Genomic DNA, 19,412 nt, shown 5'->3' on the forward strand with positions numbered 1-19,412 from the left:
TCAGGCCCCAATGCATGCTGGTCCCTGTTCTTGGAAGGTTATCGTTGCCCATTTTCCAGTGACTGGGAGATATGACTTCCCATTGGCTACTGTAGGCAGTGTCTATCTGATTTAAGACCTTCAGGGTTGGTATTCCCCTCTTCTGAGCATCATCTTCTCAGTGTTCCCCTCTGCTGGGTGATGACAGTTACGTTGTTAGCTTATGTAGTGTCCAGCAGCTTCATGTTCAGTTTTCTGTTGTAGCTTCAGCCCACTTTCCTTACATGAACTTAACAAGTCTCCCCACATCCTAGTGCTGCAGGATACCTTTGCTCTCTGGCCTGGAGACCTCCCTTCCCCCATTCCCTTATCTTCTTTGCTCTGTCTGACCTTCCTATCTTGTATTGGACCCTGAGTTCCACTTCGTACATGAAACTTAGACGCTTTTTTTTTTTGCTCTGAGATACTGTCACTGTTTCCACATTCCTTTGTGGTTCACACCTTTCCTAAAGCCTACTGTGAAGGAGCACACCATTATGTTAGAGAGCTAAGACAAATAAAATCGAAGAGATTGGGAACATGATTTGGGCTTCATGTTTGTCTCTTCCTCCTGACCTATTTAGCCCATGCAGGCAAAGACTTGCTGAGATGGATATGCGTTTGCAAAGGTATCACAAATAGTATGACACTCTTGAGTACCATGGGCGTGGCACTGCCTGTGTGTGGTGGACATATCTGCAAGGAAAATGGGCCTGTCACTGAACCTGTCACTAGTCACGTCTGTAGGGGTAAATTGCTCCAGTAGCCGTGAGAACTGGTTCTGAATTCTTCAAGGGCCATTGGTTATGCAGTGGAGGGCACTGCCCCCCCCCCAACTTGTAGATGTTTTTGAGGGGGCAGTTTTTAGTCTCTGTGAAACTTAGGATGAGCACTCTGCTTAGAATCATGTGAGCACAGCAATAGAGCCTGAGGGGGTTTTGTGTCATCTGGCACCAAGGCTAAAAGCAGCCAGCAGAGAAGCCATAATGCCTCTGATGAGCTCCAGTGGGCGCCATTAGGATTCTGGGCATCCTGGCGCTGCTGGGTAAAACACAGCTTGTCAGAAAAATATTACAGGCTGGAATGGCTTCTGGTCTGGACAAACCATTTACAAAGAGCCTAAGTTAAGTGGGCAGGTGGCCAGGTTTTGAAGTCTAGTGTCATTTGAAATGCACACAAACAGTGGGGGATGGCAGAAAACCGTGAATGCCAATGTGTTTCAGGAGTGGTGGGAGTTCCAGACAGTGCGGGTGCGCAGGACCCCGTACAAACTCAATTTCCCAAGTGTCCTGCCTGCCCTTGAATTGTGATGGTCTTTCACACAACCGGCATTATAGATCAGAAAGGTGTGGCTGTGTGTACATTATAGAAATAAGTCCTGCAGAAAGGAAATTAGCCCTTTAAAATTAACCTTTTGTGGCTAACATCTTGAAAAAGGCTTAGCCCCTTAAAAGTGGTTACTTGTTAATATTTAGCCTTTCTGAGTACCCTGCACTGTGTCTCCTTTTTTGTTCTTTCTCTTGTCCAAACTGACCACTGTGGGTATCCAGCCAAGACTTCTGTCTGCCTCTTTGTTCCGCTTTAAGTTCCAGAAGCATCCTGACTTCATGGGCGACACTGCAGTCTGGCAGCCCTAAGGGAATCAGATAATCCCAGGATCCTGCTGAGATCCCTCCTCCCTGTCTACCAGCTCCACCTGCAGGCTTATGGCCCAGGCTCTGGATAGAGAATCCTCTCTCAGAGGAAACATTCCTGCTGGGAAATAAGATCCAGATGCCTGAACCAACTCTGCCAAAGAACATGGCTTGCAGAATCCCAGTCTTCCTAGCTCCCTGGCTTGAGGCTTCATTCAGCACACTCTTATCACTTTAAGTTCCCACCTGACTTGATGTCCTTGAGGGCCCCTCCATACCCCCCGGGCTGATTTACCTTTCTAATATTTACATATCCATTTTTATGACCTCTAAGGGAGGGGACTCTTCTCTTTTATGCTGTTCTGGCATCACTAACTGTAGGAACTTAAAAACTGGGTGCTCAGAGTTGGGGCTGGGAACGCGTTTGCACTCTGGAGACTGGTGCTGCAAGTACTGTAGGGCAGTTGTTCACAAACGCTGGTCTGCAGACGACTGGAGGTTCCTCACGTCCGCTAGGGCATCTATGAGGTCACAGTTATTTGCATTATAATGTTAAGGTGTTTTTGCCCTTTCCGCTGTGTGATTCTTAGATTGAAGAAACAAAACAAAACAAAGCAAACAAACAAGATGGGTGACGTTGTTGGTATCAGATCTGAACAAGTCAACATATTAAAATCTATTGGTTTGAAATCAAAAGCTAGCCTCCTCTAGGAAGTTAACCTGCCAGTTTCACTCTGGAATGGCCTGGCTGATGTGAAAATTACTGGTTTGAATGACAACCCTTGACATTTTTAATATTCTGAGTGGAAAACTGAGAGACATACCATGAACACGCTTGTCTCATATCAACACAGGGCAGTCTTTTTCTTTTCTTTCTTTATTTCTTTTTTTAAGAAAAAGTTATTTGTACATTTTTGTTGGGAATGGAAATAGAATTTTTCACGGGCCATTTATTTTTACTTGAGGAAAAAAAGCGAGTGACTGGCGAACGATTGCTATTCCAGCTTAAATATTTATGAGAAATGTAGAAAAGTTGAATGAAAATGAGCCTGTCATTTAAAAGGGGGCACAAATGACTATATTTTCATTTTCCCAGTGATAGAATTCCAGCATTGAAGCAAAAATTAGAACTTTGGGAAATTTGTATCCATCATGATAGATTTGACAACTTCCGATACCTTAAAGGCATCTCTGATGAGAAGGGTAATGGCATTTGTTCTGAATGTGTCAACATTTGGAAGATTTGTATAACTCAGTGAATAGGATTTCAAATGACCAAAGCATGATATCACAAAACCATGGGCAGGTAAAAATGCACAACATGGACCGACAGACACTGACGTGTGTCAGCACACACATAGTTGACTACCGTGACTGGGGCTGGAGAATTACAAATTACCTTGGGGAAGTGATCCCTTGGTGTCAGGAAGATTTGCACAATGGTTAAAAAGTGTATGCTGCTCTTGTAGAAGACTCAGATCAGACCCCAGCACCCACATTGGGTGGCACATGACTGCCCGTCAATCCAGTTCTGTCCCCAGCACCCACATTGGGTGGCACATGACTGCCTGTCAATCTAGTTCAGATCCCAGCACCCACATATTGGGTGGCACATGACTGCCTGTCAATCCAGTTCAGTCCCCAGCACCCACATTGGGTGGCACATGACTGCCTGTCAACCCAGTTCCAGGGATCTGACCTACCTGGTGCTTGCATACAAGTGGTATATGCTTACTCTCTCACACGTATATACATAAACAAAAATAAATATAAACCTTTTATAAGAAACAAACTACCCCTTGTCATTGTTTAACAGCAAAAAAAGTAACACTGTTGAGATTTTTCTCTTTGAAAACTATTTTTTGAAACCCCACAAAGCTGGGTCTTCTCTATTATTTCACGTAAAATTGCATATCACACAGATTGATTAAAGACAGAGCTATAAAAGCACAGCCATTGTTTATTGGGCCGTTCACAGAAGAGATAGAGAAAAATGTGAAACACATCGTTATTCTCATTATTTTCTTAAGAAGATTATAAAATAATCCTTTTGTTCTAAAATAAGGTTTAATTTGGAGGAAAATTGCAAATACAGCAGAGTGTCTATGTGCCACCTTAGTGTCCCCTAATCTTAGTGTCTTAATGTCATCACTGAAGTCCCCAAAGTGACTACATTTTGCCTTAGTCTTCACCTAGCTGCTCCCCAGCCCCAGCTAAGCAATTGTGCCGAGCAGAACATTCTCATGTAGTCTTACAAGTGGCCTTGCAGAGCTCATTGTTTTATAACAAAATAAACTGTTTTCATCAACTTACCTGAAATTTTGACACCTCTGATCCTGCCTGCCCCTGGCATGATTGTTCAGGCTTCATAAATCCTATCCTGCCTCTCTTCCCAGTCAAGAATCTTTTCTGGCATAGGCCTACTTTAGACCACCTGCAAATAAAGGGCTCTTAACCTGACCCTCATTGAATGGCACTCTTCTGAGTTTCGAGTGGCTACAACAACCAGAGTACAATTTTCAAAAGCACAAAATTAACTTAAATTACAACTGCTTATGGAACTAAGGATAGTGTTTGTCTTAGGTAGGGTTTTACTGCTGTGAACAGACACCATGACCAAGGCAACTCTTATAAGGACAACATTTAATTGGGGCTGGCTTACAGGTTCAGAGGTTCAGTCCATTATCATCATGGTAGGAGTATGGCAGCATCCAGGCAGTCATAGTACAGGAGGAGCTGAGAGTTCTACATCTTCATCTGAAGGCCTCTAGGAGAGGACTGGTTTCAAGGCAGCTAGGAGGAGGGTCTTAAAGTCCACACCCACAGTGACACACCTATTCCATCAAAACCACACCTATTCCAAAAGGGCCACACTTCCTAATAGTGCCACTCCCTGGACCAAGTATATTCAAACCATCACAAATATTATTCAGATTTTACATTTTAGGTAAAATGTAGTTAATTTAGTATGAATACACATGTTGGCATGTTGTCGCTGGGGATGTTATTTTCAATTATTGCTATTTACATTTTTTGTTTTAACTCATGATAGTAAATCCTAGTAGATGTGGCACACATGAATAAAATGTCATTTGACATCTCAACAATTTTAAACATGTAAAAGAGGTCCTGAGTATATGATGTTTGAAAACAACTGACATAGAGTGTTCTCTAAAAGGGAGGTATTAGTTTTTATGGACTGGAAGGCTGTATAGACAGCTTTAAGGTGAAGGTTTATGTTACTCCTCTGAGTTTATCATCTCCTCTTCAATCAGTGAGATCATAAATATTCACGAGAGTGCAAGACTAAATTCAGTAGCATCAGAGACAGCATTGGATTAACCCAGTTAGCCTAGTCAGCCCACTGCTATTTACTGTGCGTCAGCTATGTGCCTGGTGGCATTTTAGGCCCCGGACGATGACTCCTATAACATTTCTGGGTTTCTTCACTTAAAGGCCTTAAATTCTTTGGATGAGAAGTTGAGGAAACACATAAACAAAAGTGACATCACTGTATGTACTGGGAAGTGCTCCAAGGCAGAGGAACTAGGCTAGGGAGCCAGGTGGGCAAGAGGGAGATGGAGAGTGCCTATGTAGGGCTCAGCTACGGGAACATTCTGGTATTCTGGAGGTGGTCATGGCTGGTGTCAATGCCAATGGAAAATGAACCATGAGGAGGATGTCAGGGAAGTATATACTTGGAGAACTGGGCAGGGTAAGGTGGGATAGGGGTTCTGAGTCAGAGGGGATTTCAGATGCCTGGTAAGTCTTGACTGGATTATGGCTGAGGGTTTATAAGAGCCCTTTGACAGCTGAGAGCATTCTGGCCAGGTGAGGATGGTGAGGGGTTGGAGGCTGGGCTGAAGTTCATAGTCTCTGTGAGAAGTGATGGAGACTTGGCCTTCTGCTAAATAAAGCTAGTGAGACACAAAGTTGGAATCTATATTAGAGAGAAATCCATTTTTCTTGCTAATACATATAGTGGGTGAGAAGAAAAGAAACCGAATGGTCCACAAGATCTCAGATTCTGTCCTGAACAACTTAGTGAATGTGTTAAGTGGGAAGGTGGTGACCTTGTAAGTAGATTCAGTAGTTCTTCCTGGCCCCAAGTTAGGTTTGAGCTCTGTTGAATGTCCTCAATTGAGCAGATGTTGTTCAAGTGCCTACTCTGTGCAAGACACTGAGCTGGATACTAACGGGGATCCTCATGAGTGTGACTCATAGCACAAAGCTGTATTTATCCCCTGGCATGGTACTGTAGAAGCACAGAGGATACAGTGAGTAATACTTTCTGTGTGAGTTATCTTCTTTTCCTACTGTTTGAGGAGTATGTGGAGGATGACCCAGGTCTAGGAAAATACCTGATAAGCAATGTATGTGTGTGCTTTCCAGGGGACGAGGTGGCATGATTCAGCAACAATTTTCTACGATCTGGGTGCACAAGAGACGTGAACACAGCTTTTTCATCTCTTTCTCTTGGGAGGCTAATAGCATTTCATCTTACTCCTCCTTTCTGTGTCTGTGGGAGAGAGGTGGGTGGAGAGATGTCATTACTTATAAATATATTACAAGTAAATAATGTAAGTACTCAGAGAGGCAGAGGGATTACTGTTGCCTGTGCAGTGCCGGCCCATGTCTGCTCGGCATGCTCGTTGGTTTAAAGACGATGAAATTAGGAACGAGAGTGCGGCTCATTGGTAGAGCTTTGTCTAGCCTAATCGGGGTTCTGGGTCATATCTCCATTACTGAAAAGCAGAGAGGCAGGGAAGTCACTCGCTGAGAGTGGTCCAGGGCCCCTGCAGATCAGGGAGGATGTTGGCAGCCTGTGTTTATCCCTCTCACTTGTCTCCCATCCCCCCTCCTTCTAGATAGATTTGTGGGCTGGGCTCCTGCTAGGCAGCTGTGCAGGCTGACCTTGCCATGTGTGATGCCAGCCTGATGGCAGCTTGTCCTCCCAGCATGACTTGCTACCTGCCAAGAACAGAGCTCGGTGACCTGCAGAAGACCTCTGAGGTCTTCTTGGCACTGAAATCTGAGGTGTTTCTGAGGCAGGTTCTTCAGGAGCAGCTACAGTGACGTAGGTACTGACACTCCACGTTTATGGGACCAGGAACCACAGTGAAGGGGCTTGGGAATGGCAGACTATGTTGACACCTAAGTGAGTGTCCCAAGAGTCTCTCTCATGCTGGCTCACCACATGGTTTTTCTTCAGGAGATTCATTCAGATTTGTGCAAACAACACAGAATGACTTGTTTGTAGTGCTGCTGCTAGAGTACAATGAACATTTTCTGGTCATACTCAAGACATCTGACATGTGACCATCCCCAGGCATGGACTCTGTGACCAGAGTGGGACATAGCATGTGAGAGGGGATGACATATTACTTTGAGCCCGCCCCACCCCCGTCTCAGCTCGGGTTACCATTGCTATGATAGAACACAGCAACCAAAGGCAACTTGGGAAACCAAGGGTTTATGGAGCTTACACTTCCACATTGTAGTCCATTATCGAAGAAAGCCAAGACAGGAACTCAAGCAGGGCAGGAACCTGGAGGCAGGAGCTGATGCAAAGGCCATGGAGGGGTTCCCTTATTGGCTTATTCAACATGGCTTGCTAATATAGAACCCAGGACTACCAGCCCAGGGATAGTGCCACACAAAATAGGTTGAGCCCTCCTCCATCAATCATTAATTAAGAAAATGCCTTTCGGTTGGAGCTTAATGGAGGCATTTTCCTAATTGGGTCCCCTCCTCCCAGATGACTCTAGTTTGTGTCAAGTTGACATAAGACTAGTCAGAGCACACCCCACCCCCAAACTACATCCACACCCACTCCTTTCCTGATTGGTTGCCATCAAGCCCAAGGACTATATTACTTTACAACTATAGTGTATACAACTATACTACATTAGTATAGTTCTGCACTTTGGAGCTACACCCACAGCCCCAGGATTGTGCTCTTGTGGTCCAGTGCAGCTCGGAGGCCAATTTATTTACTTCTAAGAGTTCCTTTTTGCTATCGGAAACTGAACTTCCTGGTTAGTGTAGTCATATAGATTTCATTTTCCTCCACTGGAGCAGCATCTTTTCCTTAGCTGGCCAATGGAAGAGGGGGAGAGAGAAAGCCACACTGAATCATGGAGCTTCTCTTGCCTTTTGGAGGAAAAAAAAATCACAGTTACATTGTTGAAAAATGGTTCTTGGCTTAAAAATAGAGGCTATGCCATGTGCGCTTTGGGAATAATCCCACACAATCTGCACATAGGTCAGCACTTTTGGAAGGTCTAGTAGGGTTGGCTTTCAGTTTCCTTGTCAAAGCCCTGTAGACAATGATGTGATGGATGCAGATTCAGCCATGCATCCTGGATGCAGTTAAGGAGCCAAGTAGAGGTGGGGCCAGGGAGACTGCCCAGGGTAGAGGTGGTTTCTACATTTTGTTTTTGTTTCCTTCACAACTAAATTCCATAAAGGATGCAAGTTATTAGGCGAGGGCATTTCGCCTGCATGGAGCTGTGCATTGCCAGTGGACTGCCTGAGGCCTACAGGAGCACCTTGGATGGCAGAAGGACTGGAACTTTCCCGAAGCATCTTTGTCCTCCCCTGTGCTCTCTTTCCAGTCTTTCCTCCATGTCCCTTGCTTTAATTTCAGGGCCAAGTGGCTCTGAAAACAAGCAGACTTGTTCTTTCCCTGTTTTGTCTCAAGAACCTGTTTTGACCCAAGAACCTACAGCCTTTGCAGTTGGGAGAGCTTTATCCTAGACACAAGGCTGTTTATTTCCCCCAGACACCTCCATGTGATGAGCAGAGAAAGTAAGAGTGGACTAGCCATTTTACAGATAGAAATGCTGAAAATTAGCAAAGCTGTGTTGTCCTTGGGGACTGGACTGTCCCCACTTCTGTATCATAGGACTTGGGAGGATGGGGTGTCCTTTAAGGGCAGATGATAGCGTGGACTAACACTTGTGGAATTTCGTATAAAACCTACCCTGGGCCCCTCTGGGCCTTCTGCCCCAAACAACGGAGGGGAAACTGCCAGAGCCCTGCTTGTGCTCATCCTCCAGAGTCTTGGGTGTGTCCTACTTGTCTACCCTCTCTGTCCTGCAGTGCAATTCCTCCATAAAGGAAGGCTGCTGAGGCAGAGGAAGCCACAGGACAGTGAGGTGGAACCTCACTGCTCCAGGATGCTGCCAGCATTCATCATTTATCAGAGGAAGTGCAAAAAGAAGCTATGCAGTGGTTTTAATTACTCTGTATACAGCAGGCTATCAAACACCCAGAGCTTTAATTACAGACTCCACAGCTAGGATGGTCAGAATGCCACAGCCTTGTCTGCATCCTAACCCTCAGTAAAGCCATCTCCACCGTCTCCAGAAATCATCTAGGGCATCCAGGAAGGATTGTGGAGACCATACCGCCAGGCTGAGGGCAGGTTGCATAGGAGAGTAGGGCACAAAGGATGGGAGAGATGGGGCAGAAGGGAGAAGTTCTAAAGACTGCGAGGAAAGAAAGATGAATGTTATTTGGGGAGCTCATTTAGAGCAAGGTTCGCACACAGTCACTCTATAAGGCTGGCTGCTCTGCAGACCGGTTAGTGAAACGTTGACAGATCTGGCTGCTCGTTCTCCTCATGCCTCAGGACAGCTCTTGTGGAGTTGTTCTCCGTGAGTCTGCAAAAGGCTGGAATCCAAATCTAGGAATTTCAAGGTTCTTAGACAAAGAGTCTTGCTTCCTGCTCAGAGCCCATCTGTCTGCTGGCTGGTTCTTCTCTGGACATTTGGGGCAGGTCCTAATTGATGCCTGGCTTTGTCTGTTGAAGGCATTTGGACTCTTTGTGGACTCTCAGTGCCTCTTCCAAAAGTTGTTGGTTTGCTATTTATTTATTTGTTTATTTATTTATTTATTTATACCAGCAAATGCACTTAGCTTGTGAATTTAAACCATTTCCTGACAGGCTTTTGTAGTTCCTTGGGACAGTGAACACAGATTTTTGTCATGTTCCCCCAGTTGTCTCTTGGGGCTCTTGCTATGTGAGATCTAACTTGTGTAAACTTAATCAAGTACCTTGCCATTGCTGGAATCACAGGATATTGCTGTGTTTTTCAGGAGGCTGCCACAACCTGCTGGTTGATGGACCATTTTAGCAACTGCGCTGAAGGCTGCATTATCTTTCAGAAACAGAAAAGCCATCAACTGGCCTGCAGCATCCGACAGGACCGGGGACCTGAGGGAGGCATGTTTTTTCTCAATTGCCTAGAGATGCCCATTAATAACTTTTAACTTTTTGTTCTCTTCCTTGGGTGATCTACAGGCTGTCAAGGCTTAAAATGAGAGTGTTTTCCTCTGGAGGAAACAAAGCTTTTGAAAAATAATAATGAAGATGCATTTAGAATTTGCTTTTTGGAGCTGTTTGGCGGTATTGATCTGGGAGCAGACCCAAGGCATGCACACGTTTCTCTTAGAGATCTCAAGTCACGTGGAAATCAGGGCACCGAGCTAATTGGAAGGCGAGGCTATAAAGGCTTATTGCTCAAGTGGGAATTATTGCTGCCTGGTATTTAGTGCAGAGGCCCGCTCAGCCCTTGCAATCCTGTGAACTGGGATTGCGTCTCCCAATAGTCAGAGAGCTCAGTCACTCTCATGCTTTTAACTTGTTGATTATGCATAGTCGGTGAAGCTGAGGGGCTTGAGGTAAACCTTTCATTCTGGAGGCACCTTGTTATTTCTACTCATACCAATGCATTGATGCCCGAGTTGTTACCCTGCCTTTGCCTCAGGCCATGAGACATTAGGGAAATCATTTCCCCTAGGGTTGGAGATTAAAATCCTGGCTTCATGTATGCTGTGGTTATTACTTTTGTACTGCTGTGATAAAACACCCTGACTGAGGAAATGTATAGAGGGAAGAGTTTCATTTTGGCTCACAGTTCTAGAAAGATTAGAGGCCATCATGGTCATGGCAGGGAAGCATGACAGTAGTCAGGCATGGTGGCAGTAGCAGATGGGAGCTCATGTCTTCAATGGCAAGCAGGAAACCATGAGGGTAACCTGAAATGATGCAAATCTCTGAACTCTCAACATGATATACTGCCCAGTGATATAGTATACTTCCCAAGACTCCTCCATCTGGGGACCAAGGATACAAGTGGTGCCCAAGACCATGGGAGACATCTCACTCAAACTACCATGCTTAGCAAACTCCCTAGAAGTCACTTCATTATTTAGAGGACTCAGTTTCTTCTGCTGATCCACATAAAAGAAGGGAAAAAGCTTGTAGATGGCTCCTCCCCCTGCCCCCGCCCACAAGCTCAATGTATTTACATGCAGATAAGTTCCCAGGGCAGGGAAATATGAATGTCTCAGCTCAAGGAGAGAAAGACCAACTTTGATGATTTGCTCTGTCTCCAGCAGATTGGATGAAGCCCGCTTACATCAGGGATGAAAGATGTTTTTGCCCAGTCTATATGAGTGAATCCTAACATCTGGAATCATCAGGAACAATATCTGGCCATCTTCCTCAGCGTCCTTGATCCTATAATGCATAACATTGGTTGTCATGCACAGTGAGCTATTGCTTCATTTAGCTTTGTCCAGAAAGAAAACGAAACAGGCTTCTCTTCTGCTCTCCAAGTCCTGGTCAGTCATGGAATATTTAAACACTTTTTAGAGTTCCTTGGCTGGGCTACTGAAAATACACAGGGTTTTTTGGCTGGGCTTTTGCTGAATGGATGCATTTCCAATGATATGAGTCTAGATGTTTCTGGATGTTCACCACCATGTAGAGGAGAAGATGATATGAACAGATTCTAAAAACATGGGCATGACCCTGCTGTCTCTACTTTTCCACGTCCCCCAGTTTTCCCAACCAGCCAGAACTCAGCTCCCCCCAGCCCCTGCACTCCTTCAAGTACTTTTGATTTCACTGGTCTCTCCTGAGGTGGGCGTGGTTTGAGCCTTTTCTGTTGACAGAACACACTCATGACTTGAAGGCACAAATCCTGGCAGAGGAGAAGGCATAATCTCAGGTATGGTGCTTGGGAGCTCTCATCCATCTGGTGTTTAATAAATAGTAGAATCACTGCTGTGTGTGTAGAAGGTTGGAGGAGTGCTAAGCCCATGGAGGTAGGAGTCAGAGATGGTCAGGGCTCAGTGTTGCTGTTTTGGGAAGATCTCAGGAGGGATTAGTTCAACAGGTGGAGAAGGGCCATGTTCTTCCTCAGCTCTTTGCTTCCAGAGAAAACAATTTTCCTATGTCTTTCCCCCAGCCTCTTCCTAATTCATCTTATTTCCAGCATACAAATGGCATGCGGAACACAGGGGACAGCGGCTGAGTTTTTGACCCATGCAGTGCTGAGTTGAGAGTCTGAGACCTTTGATATGGGGCTGGGTGCTAGAGGGTCACTAGCTTGGTACTGCTTTAGAATTTGGATCCAGGTCCTAGCACTGTGTGGCACTGGGACAGTTCTGCTCCATGCGTAAGGGAGATGAAGGAAACCAAGCTTCATTCTGGCTTTGCCCCTCTGTCAAGGACTTGAATTCAGGGATGCAATCATGAGGAGACTCTTTTAAAAGTGTTTTATAACACCTTGAAGGAATGCAATTGATTGAAGACCATCCAAGGACCAGTCAGATCAGAGATCTGTAATTATTGCTTTCTTCCTGAAGAGATTTAAAGTGGAATTAAGTGATTAAAAGAACCTAATTGACTTTGAGCTCCCTTTATGACCCTGGCAGGTGAAGCCAGTTTTGAAGAACGGCTTTTGTTGAAGCCCGAAAGCACGTGTGGTAACCAAGGCAGGGTGTGGGACAGGCAGGCTGGTGGCTGCAGCTATGGTTGCCTTTGCCCTTCCTGGCTCTTAGATAAAGATGCAGTCAGAGTTGTGATTCTGTCTTTTGGTAAGTCGGGAGAAAGATAATGGGAGTATTTTAATAAGTCCTAGGAGAACCTTGAACCAAAGACCCCAATAGAAATGTGATGCCACAGGTGTGGTATGATTTTGGATTTGAAGGCAGGAGACGTGGATTTGAACCTTTGACTACTTTGTGATAATTCGGTGGGTTCTACTGAGCTTTAATTGGATGTGTGAGGTAGCTTTTCAGGGCCTTCACAACTACCTTGCACAGCTGTCAAGTTGAAGCACATTCATTTCGTGGAACTAGTTTCTGTTCCTAGAGCAGTTGTAATAAACGTACCATGCAGAGGGTGACTTAGCAAAATACAGATTCATTCACTGGGTATGTATGAAGGTTTGACATTGAAAGTCTTAGGACCAGGGCCTTTCTGAGGACTCTAGAGGGACATCCTTTTTATTGTCTGCCTCTATTGTTCCCTACCCCCTTCCCCATGTCACATGTCACATGGCTTCCACCCTCACATACCAGTAGTGTTCAAGTACTGGTTTCCTTTTAGTCATTGGACTGGGCTTCACCCTGCTCCTGTTGGATCTTGTCTTCTATATCCCTCCAGGACTTTTGTCTTGGTTACTTTTAAATTGCTGTCATAAAACGCCATGACCAAACCAATTTATAAAAGGAAGCATTTAGTTGGGGGTTGCAGTTTCAGAGGGGTAGAAGCCCATCACCATCATGATGGGAAGCATGGAAGAGGGCAGACAGACATGCCACTGATGCTACTACTAAGAGCTCACATCCAGATCCACAAACAGGAAACCAAGAGCACACTGGGGAGAGCGTAAGTCTTCCGAAACCCCAACGCCCACCCCCCAAAGGGACACACCTCCTTCAGTAAGTTCACACTGCCTGTGCTTTCTGAATAGTTTCACCAACTGGGAACCGCATATTTAACTATTTGGCCCTATTTGGACTCTGTATTCGAGCTGCCGTAGCTACACTTCCAAAGGAGTTTTCATTCACAAGTCCCGGGAGATAAAATTCATACAATTCAACCTCAGCTAGCGAGTAAATGATGACTATAGAGAGATGAGCGTTCAGCAGCATCTTCCTAGTACCACAGGCATCTTCTGAATGGAGGTACAGCTGCTCCAGGGCCATGAGTGACGTCTGTTGTTAGAAGAGAGGCACACTAGCAGGCAAGGGGAGGTGTTGGTGAGCTCATCCAGCTTCCTGCTGCTTTTGTTCCAACAATGGCCACATCTGCTTCCTCCCTTACTCTCAACTTTCGGCTCCAGTAAAGACTCAGTAGAGGGATGGCCTGGTGTTGATCCGTCTTTCAGCTTTGCACCCAACTGCAGAGGCATCATCTGCTAGTTGCAGCCAGGTCCTTTACGAAGTCTGTGGCACTGGTGTGGGTAGACGAGTCAGTATGTGCTGCATGCTGTCCTTGAATTGAAGCCCACTGAGGTACCGCCGCTGTGCTCTTGAGTTGCCTTCTAGACACCCTATGGGCTGTTGGCAACAGTGTTTCAGGCCGAGACTTCAGGAAAGAACAGAAAGAAAAAAAGTAAGTTCAATTCCTGCACTGTTGACTCTACCAAGTGCATGTTTTTTTGTTTTTTGTTTTTTTGTTTTTTTTTTGTCATTTCATTACGGGTGCCCTTAGTTTTATTACTTCCAGCTGCTAATTGAGAACAAAGATCTGTGTCTTCAGTGGCTCACAGTACTTGAGCAAGTCAGCGCACCCTTTCAAGAATGCGTTAGAACTTTTAGACAAAGGTGCTAGAGGGTAAGGTGCTAGAGGGTAAGGTGCTAGAGGGACCGGGGAAGGAGACTTAACCCAGCTTTGGGGAGATTAGAGAGAGTGTCCCCGGGAAATGCTGCCTGGTACGGGAATCAGCTGAATGATGAGACACGCTCCTGCACCATCCATAAGCTATGGAGGGGACTGAGGCAACAACAGCTGATGGCTGGTGATGAGCTGGGCCCACCCCATTTCTACATCAGCAGCTAAAAGTTGCTCAGGCTTCAGGCTTCTTCTCACAAGGAGCCCAGGAGCAACAGGGTCCTAGGGCAAAGCCAACCGTGCACCCGAGCCAGCTCTTTTGTGAGTATATTCATTTCGCAAACATGTGATAAGCTATATTGAATTTGACTGTCTACGGTCATATGACGCCTCGAGGGATAGCTTTTGTTTTAGGGCAGCATAATCTGTAGGGTTGCCGTTCTTCTTGCCCTCTGATGCCAGCATCAAGTGGGGGTACTGTAGTGTACAATTTTCTCTTTCATGGGTCTCCTGGGTAAATTAGCTAAGGAACTCCCTTGGGTGCCAGGTGGCTTGAAATATCTCATTAGGAATAGCTGTGTGGGAAGAAAAAAAATATTTTTAGCAGTGGGTAGGAAGTGTTACTGAAATATGCCTTCTTTGACATTCGGGAACTCAGAAGCATCAGTTCAAATCAGACGGTAGATAGTATCTGTAACTGTATTGTGTGTTCAAAAGAACAGGAATTGGGACTCAGCGCTAGCATATTATTAAGCATTATTGAAGGTGTCCCAGGATACAGCTTTGCCAGAAACAATTCATTTCCTCCAATCCCATAGATGCTATTTTGTGAATAGGTTCAGGAACTTCTGGAGTTGTTGAGCTCCGGGAATCAATTCAGTCACTGGCCGTCGAATATAGTGCATCGCCAGTCACCAATGAGGCAGAGTTCAGTGTGGGCCTACTGTGTGAGGTGTGCCTCGTGAAGGAGCAGCAATAAGGCATGCCAAAATTAGTGCTTGCTAGGAAATAGACTCCTGAGAGCTCGGTGCTCGGTGACTCGCTAGGGATGCTCTTGTGGAGAGGAACACCCGAGGAGGGCACACACAGAAGAGGGTGAGGCAGGGAGGAGCTGGACTTCAGTGTCAGTACAGGGACTTCAGTTGGCCCTGTTGAGAGTTTTGCCACTTAGGTGGCCCTCTGGTGCTGGCCCACTGTGAGCAGTAAAGATTGGAATTCATTTCCTTTGTGACCCTAGCTGGTGGCTATGGCCCCAAGGGAGGACTGACAGTGAGTGAATAATCATCTCTCTGCAGCAGAGGCTGGTTGCGAAGGGCTGGCTGCCAAGGCTCAATGCTACCCACATTCCTAGTAGGTGGGACAAGGTCTTCCTTGAGGTGGACCCCGGGCTCTTGCATCTCCATGTCCCCAGTCTTCATTGCATAATTGGTCCTGGTTACTCGGTCAGCAAGTCAGAGCCTATTGACTTGGGGACATGATCCTATTTTTGGTCAGTGAGAAATAGGAATAATTGCCACTGGTGCTCTCTTTTGAATGCAATCAGTACTTAGATCTGCTGAGTGGTGTCACTAATATGGTCACATGTCACATATGCCTGGGCTTGATCATTGTAAATAAGATGTTGCACATGAGATAAGACCCCTGCTTGCATCTGGATTGCCAGGCACCTTTGGATGTGGTCAGGAGGAGGGTTCTTGTAGTTCATGCTGGTGCCACTGGGCAGTCAGACATATGTTGTCTACCAAGAGTTGAAAGTGGCGGTGTTGTTCCTTCCTGGCCCAATGGCTCTCTAAAGGAAACAGCTAGGAGTTGGAAGTAAGTTGTAGGAAAAGAATGATTTTATGGGGGGTAATTATCTCCACTTTCCTTTTTACATACTGGGGGACATTGAGTATCATTTTATATTCTTTCTTAATCTGAAGGGATTGGATTAGACGATCCCCCAGAACCTATGTAATGACTTAATGTCTTAAAACTTGTCTATGCCTTGGGATGGCCTTATTGTTTCTCCAGGATGCTCAGACACAACAAGATGTTCAGATACAAAAGGAGTGTCCCACTCCTCTTCCTTTGTCTTGTCACCTTTTCATCCGACCTTCACCTGTCAGCCAGGCCTTTCTTCTCGCTTCGCTTGCTAGCTGTCCATGAGAGCAGGCCCTGCCACCCTTTCAAAAGAGGGACCCAAGAAAGAGGGAGCATAGAGGTAAAAGCTCAGTCTTCTGTGGGGAGGTGGGCGACATGGGAGGGGGCACTGACAATTCTCCGTCAGGCTAGAGACCAGAGTGATGGTAAGCAAGCACGGGCAACAGAGGGCATTGCCAGCCCATGTGGACACGCTTCGTCTGCCTGCCCATGTGGACTCGCTTCGTCTGCCGGCCCATGTGGACTCGCTTCGTCTGCCCCAAAGCCTGGGCTGGAGCAACCCCGCCAGGGGGTGAATGTGGATCAACTCAGTCTCCCTTCCAAAAAGCTGCCTAGTTGCTATTCATCTTGGCTGTTAAGGAGAGAAGAATGAATAGGGGCAGGGGTGGGGGTGGGGTGGATTCGAAAGTATAAATAAATTAAGAACTGACTGGAGAGATGTGTGTTTCCTTCCCAACATCAGGGCTGTTGCCAGACAGCCAAGCTGTCATTCCTGGCGAGGTGACAAGACCCAGCTACTCTGATGTGAAGCACTTGGTCATTACCTGGCATCGCAGTGGTCATGACCATCTGCTCGGTTTGCCCCCTCATGTGATATCAAAGTAGATTTCACAAGATAGAAGCATGGTCCTGCCAGAGGTAGTGAGACAGATTTGTTCAGAGGCAGAGAGAAAGAGCAGTATTGCTAAAGGGCTGCCAGGACCTGAACCCCAGTTTTGGTCAGTTCACCAGTAGCAGGCTTCAGACTCGAAAACGATGGCTTACATTCCTATAAATGTATTTTAGTCTCCAGAAAGTAGTGGACTGCGCTGCTCCTGCTGTGAGGGGGCAGCCACACTGAGATCTCAGCTGGTCCCTCCCTTGCACTGAGCACAGCAGCAAGTGTAACAGTCTAATTTCTAGAGTGGAAAACCTCACAAAGTCTACTTTTTTTCCCCCTAGCTCCCACACAAGACATACAAGATACTTGTCCATATAAAAGGTATATGTCTGTACAATGTTTTTCAGTCATTCAAAGCTAATCATTGAAATATAGTTAAGGTGACGCCAGGTAAATCCTGGAGTTGGAATGGCTGAGGACATCAAAGGTTTATTTCAGGAACTTGTCACTTGAGATTCTGTGTTCAGGTCTTCAGTGCCCCTATGTTCTCGAACGCAGACTTTCAGGTTTACCAAGGTGACAGTTTACATACTGTTCAAGAAGGAGAGACCAGATTTCAGTGTACACTGAACCTTCATGTCCAGGCCTAGAAGTCTATACATCATTTATACACAGAGATCCGCTATGTGGTGCTTTGGAATAAGAGGGGACTCTAGTCTAATCTTTTTAAACTGGAGACTGAACTAAGGAAGAAGCTCTCTGTGGCACAGAATATAGATGCTTTATTTCCAGACAATCCTGCCCTAATTGGTATATAAGTGGTGTCTATCTGTCATTTATCATGTATCTTCTGGCATCTATATGCCATCCATCCATCCATCCATCCATCCATCCATCCATCCATCATCCATTCTTCATCCATCCATCCAACCATCCATCTGTCCATCTGTCTGTGTGTCTATTTATCTGTCATCTCTGTCATCAGATTATCACTTTCACCATTTACCATCTGCAATAGCAGAATGAGCACCCACAGAACATTCTAAAGCAAGGATTAGATCTGGCAGCATCCTATCCATAACTACTATCTGGTTCTTTCTTGTCCTAATCTTCTTCCTCTTTCACTTGAGGTGACATCATCTTGTATCCTGTGCTTAATTATTCTCAAACATTTTCCAAGTTGTGTCTTACCAGGACAGATGTCTATGGCTTAGAAAACATCTTGTGTGCACACTCTTTGTACTTTCTTTTCATGTGATTATTACGTGGCTATGGTTCACCCATATTCTGTTATCTTGCAGAATATGTTATATATTTATGCAGCCATTCTATCTGTTTATTTATCTACTATCCATGTGTATGTGAGGTGTGCGAATTTTGCTATTTGAAGAATGTGTCATCCTCATACTTTACCTTTCCCACATTGTACATAAAATAAGCAAGATCCTTTTCTCTTGCTCTATGTTGTACATAAGCAATATCTTTTCCCCCTGTAAAGTAGTGTGAGTAGGACTGTTGGGTTTGTAGGGTAATGCTTAGCTTTCAAGCTATCTTGTTAAAATTGCATGGAAGATCCCATGTCCACACCTTCCACAGCACTTGATAGCCTGACACTTTTGCTGTCACCAATCTCCTTATTGATTATTCATGAGCACAATATGTACACAGTAATCTTTACATGTCCCATTCCCATCGTGGCTGAATTCTCTAAGGCACCAGCATTTTTGCTACTCGCTGCATGCCGAAGCAGGATGTGTCACAAGACCTCAAACTGACTCTCGGCTTTGAACGGTAGTTCTCCTTAATGGATGGCACAGACGGTGAGCTCTGAAAACCTTCTTGATGAGTAGCCAGTCCTTTCGCCTCTCACTGACATATTTTAGTTACTGGATGGAATTAATTAGTTCAATAATTAAAAAGTTAATGGTTAATTAAAATTTAAATTCAAGTGGCACTTTGGCCACTTCGGATGTCCTACAGTTTGTTGGCGCTGGGAGGGAAGGTAGTCAGACAAGTCAGGGCCTGGCAGTTTGGATTCCTTGAAAAAGTCCCATTAAGTTGGACTGGAGGAGGGGAGACAGAGATGGATTTGTCTGGCTGACTGGCTACTCATGCAGTGGCCATGCAACCTGGGGCCAAAGCCAAGCAATGGTTGTTGATACTGCCTTATGTCACTTTTGGAGGCGGGCGCTGCCATCTACATCATTGCTGCATTGAAGACAGGTAGCCAAACAACTTACAGTTGAGGAACGCTTGTTTATCTATAAACTAAGTTTGAAGACTTGTAGCCAATGCTGAAAAGGAGTGCTATTATTTCTTTCTTCTTCTTCTTCTTCTTCTTCTTCTTCTTCTTCTTCTTCTTCTTCTTCTTCTTCTTCTT

General features: G+C 45.4%; 1 protein-coding gene across 4 annotated transcripts in view; it reads left to right on the forward strand.

Moving 5' to 3' along the window:
- Positions 1-19,412, forward strand: part of Zmat4 (zinc finger matrin-type 4) — a 378,171-nt gene that overhangs the window by 49,482 nt on the left and 309,277 nt on the right. The window contains exon 1 of one of the 4 annotated variants that reach the window (XM_031339301.1): positions 13,983-14,070. The exons of the other annotated variants lie outside the window; for them this stretch is intronic. The gene's annotated coding sequence lies outside the window, so the exon portion shown is untranslated. Of the gene's footprint in view, positions 1-13,982; positions 14,071-19,412 lie in introns of those variants that run through there. 4 annotated transcript variants of the gene reach the window in all.

The sequence above is a fragment of the Mastomys coucha genome, unplaced genomic scaffold (genome assembly GCF_008632895.1).
Source record: "Mastomys coucha isolate ucsf_1 unplaced genomic scaffold, UCSF_Mcou_1 pScaffold22, whole genome shotgun sequence".
Taxonomy (NCBI): domain Eukaryota; kingdom Metazoa; phylum Chordata; class Mammalia; order Rodentia; family Muridae; genus Mastomys; species Mastomys coucha.